The sequence below is a fragment of the Stegastes partitus genome, unplaced genomic scaffold (genome assembly GCF_000690725.1).
Source record: "Stegastes partitus isolate 25-593 unplaced genomic scaffold, Stegastes_partitus-1.0.2 Scaffold2600, whole genome shotgun sequence".
NCBI lineage: Eukaryota > Metazoa > Chordata > Actinopteri > Pomacentridae > Stegastes > Stegastes partitus.
Window position 1 is genome coordinate 1,562 of NW_007580331.1, and position 2,963 is coordinate 4,524.

The 2,963-nt window shown below is 44.5% G+C and overlaps 1 protein-coding gene across 8 annotated transcripts in view; it reads left to right on the plus strand.

The window, feature by feature from the left end:
• Positions 1-685: 685 nt before the first annotated feature.
• The window catches only part of LOC103375450 (nuclear GTPase SLIP-GC-like), a 36,694-nt gene continuing 34,416 nt past the window's right edge, over positions 686-2,963 (plus strand). For 7 of the 8 annotated variants that reach the window (XM_008305741.1, XM_008305750.1, XM_008305742.1 and 4 more), the window contains exon 1: positions 686-767. The gene's annotated coding sequence lies outside the window, so the exon portion shown is untranslated. The remainder of the gene's footprint in view (positions 768-2,963) is intronic. The other variant, XM_008305751.1, reaches the window with a different exon arrangement.

Here is a 2,963-nt window from a genome sequence, read left to right on the forward strand (position 1 = left end):
GAGGACGACTGTCCATAGACTGGGTCATCATCATCACCAGACATTTCAGAGTCAGGACCAGGACCAGCTGCCTCCTCATCTCCTTCATCTGGTCCCTCATGCAGCATCTCGTCAACCATTTAAGCAGTAAATCTGCAAAATCTCTGAATACAGAAAATCAACAGCACAAAATATTCGTTTCTGGTGTGGCAGCCCTGGGCAGGTTTCAAATCCCAGACTCTCAGTCACTTGCCCTAACCACGTCGCCTAAGAGCCGGGCCAGGTGCATTATCACTTGGAGGCGTTTCTGGGCACAGGACCTGTCAACTGTCACATGAGTTTTACTTTGGTGACCTAGTGAAGAAAGTACTTATTCTCAAAGTAGTGCTTCAATTATTCTACACAGTTATCCTTCACAAGTCATCAAGTGTCTTCTCAGGTCACATTAGAATAATTATAAAACAAGACTTAGATACCAGATGTGCTGATCCCATCAGAAGAGTCGTGGTACAAAAAGTGTTATAATAAAAGAAGGATGTATTATGATCAAAAACAAGTTGAATGATGACATTAATTTATTGCAGAGACACAGCACCTATCGTCGGGTCACTTTGGACCCATGTTGTGCATCAAAGGGTTAATGTCTGCTGCCTCCTGAGTTACCACTCCTCTCTGGTGGGAGGGAAAAAATGAAGTAACAGAGGCGGGTTCAGACTCAACTTTGACCAAGTGTAGAAACGAAACTTAACTGTAAGACGGATCTGAAAGTGCTCTGAAGGCCGACAAAGGTGAGAAAAAAAGATTTATTTCAAAGTGAAATGTCCCTCAAAGTGTAGCTGAGAGTGCAGCTTCGTGGCAGTGTTTTGTGGAGGCAGCGTTGGATTCCTCTTTTCCCTGACAGGACTTTTGTATGCTTGTGTGCTTTTTCAAAGTTATNGGTGGCCTCCCTCACTAGTCTCCTTCTTGCTCAGTCACTCAGTGTTTGAGGACGACCTGTCCTATGTAGGTTTATGCATGTGCCATCGTCCTTCTGTTTCATAATGGTGGATTTAACTGGACTCCAAGAGATATTCAGTGACTTGGACATTTAAGTAGAACTGACAATCAGTGAATGCTTTAAAGGGGGAAACTTCTACACCTAGTTTTCACTGAACAAACCGTGTCAGGAGAAGGACTGCAGATGTAGAGCTGCATCATGCAGATTGCTCCTTGTCTGTATAGTGGTGTTCATCGGGGTAAGGTGCCCCCTTTAAGAGCAATGTGCATCTAAAACATGTAGCTTTTTGAATATTAATATAAAATGTACACAGGTAGAACATTTAGAGGAATGTGACCAAATAAAATACCTAAAACACAGCTGACAGCATCAGTGGACCACAGACTGCCCTCTAAAGTCTTACATGCCTCACTAGTGAGCTCTACATGTGTGTGCTCTCTGCACACTGGGCTGGTGCACTGGGAACACCAGCTGCTGACTTTTCTGTCTTTGGAAGCTCAGCAGATTGCAAACCTCTTCGTCTTCCCTCGGCCCTCCTGCCTAATGCCCACCTGTGGCTGTGTGGTGGCTCACGTTTGTTGGTGTTTTTCCTTATCCTGCATCTTCCCATTGCATCAGTGTTATGGTTTTGGAGTTGCCCAGCTCCTTGATGGACAGCCGGTGTGCACTGTTCACACCACTCATGTAATCAGGGTGTTGTGCAGTGACGTTGGTGTCGGCATTGAGGACGGCCGCGTCCAGCATGTTGTACCAGAGCACCATTAGCCACGTCTGTGTTTTCAGTTTACAGGAGTAGATGCTAACATCTGATCCACTGTGTCCACCTTTTGTTTTGTTGTAGAAGCTCCTCGATGACGTTGTCACTGATGAACATATCCCAGGCATCTTTTGGTGAGACAGCTGCTGATCCAGGTGTACGTCCTGGGCAGCTCCTCACAATGTTCTGACTTGTTGTTCTGCCCTGAGTGAGAGCATTCTCATTCCAGTAGCACCCATTTTTACTTCATCTATTTGACTGGGTCTGAGTTTCCTCTTCAGAGGTTCATCAGAGGAGTCTGTTCATCATTCAGGAGAGCTGGAGTCCAGGACACACCCACAACTCCGGCTTGACCCTGAGGTACACTCGTCCTCAAATGTGTTCATAGCCTCCCATTAAAGAAGGAAAAAAACAGCTTCAGGCACTGAAATAGGTTGAAACTGACAAAAGCAATAATAAATAAAAATGTAAAGAACATCATGACGTTGCTTTTGAATTGTGGTTCAACAGAAATAAAAACAACAACAAACAAACCAGCATGATGTCACCTGTAAACTACTATTTAGTTGAACAACCCTCTGAGCCAATCACTGCCATCAGGTGTTTCCTGTAGCTCTCAGTCAGACTTCTGCACCTGTTGACAGGTGTTCTGGACCACTGCTCATCAGCAAAGGCCTCTCATTGGTCCGGGACAGTTTTGTTTGTTAATTTTTTAAATTATTATTTTCAAGCACAACTCAAAAGAATCGGATCCCAGCAGATGACAAAACAAACTGTACCATCTGCTGGCCCGCTGGTGGAAAAACACGAAGTCCTACTGACACTGCCGACCCTCTAACACCGTACCCTCCACCACGCTCCTTACGATCCTCGGGCAAAGGTCAGTTAACTGTCCCAGAGGCCTGGCTGAAGGGGGACAGAACATTTTCAGTCCCGGGCCGAGGTTCTGGAACGACCTGCCCGAGGACATCAGCTCGGCTGATTCTGTGCTCGCTTTAAGCCACTTCTTTAACACATTTTCATCGGAGAGCTTTTCCTGACTTTATTTGAGCTTTAAGTTTTAAAGCTTCTTGTGCTATTTGTGTGCTTTCTGTTTTTATCTCACTCTGTGTGCTTGTTTTGTTTCAAATGTAATTAATTTTGATTGGAAAGCACTTTGCAACATTCGTTATGAAAAGTGACTGTAAATAAAGTTTATTATTACAAAAGCAACGTCTTATTTCCATCCAT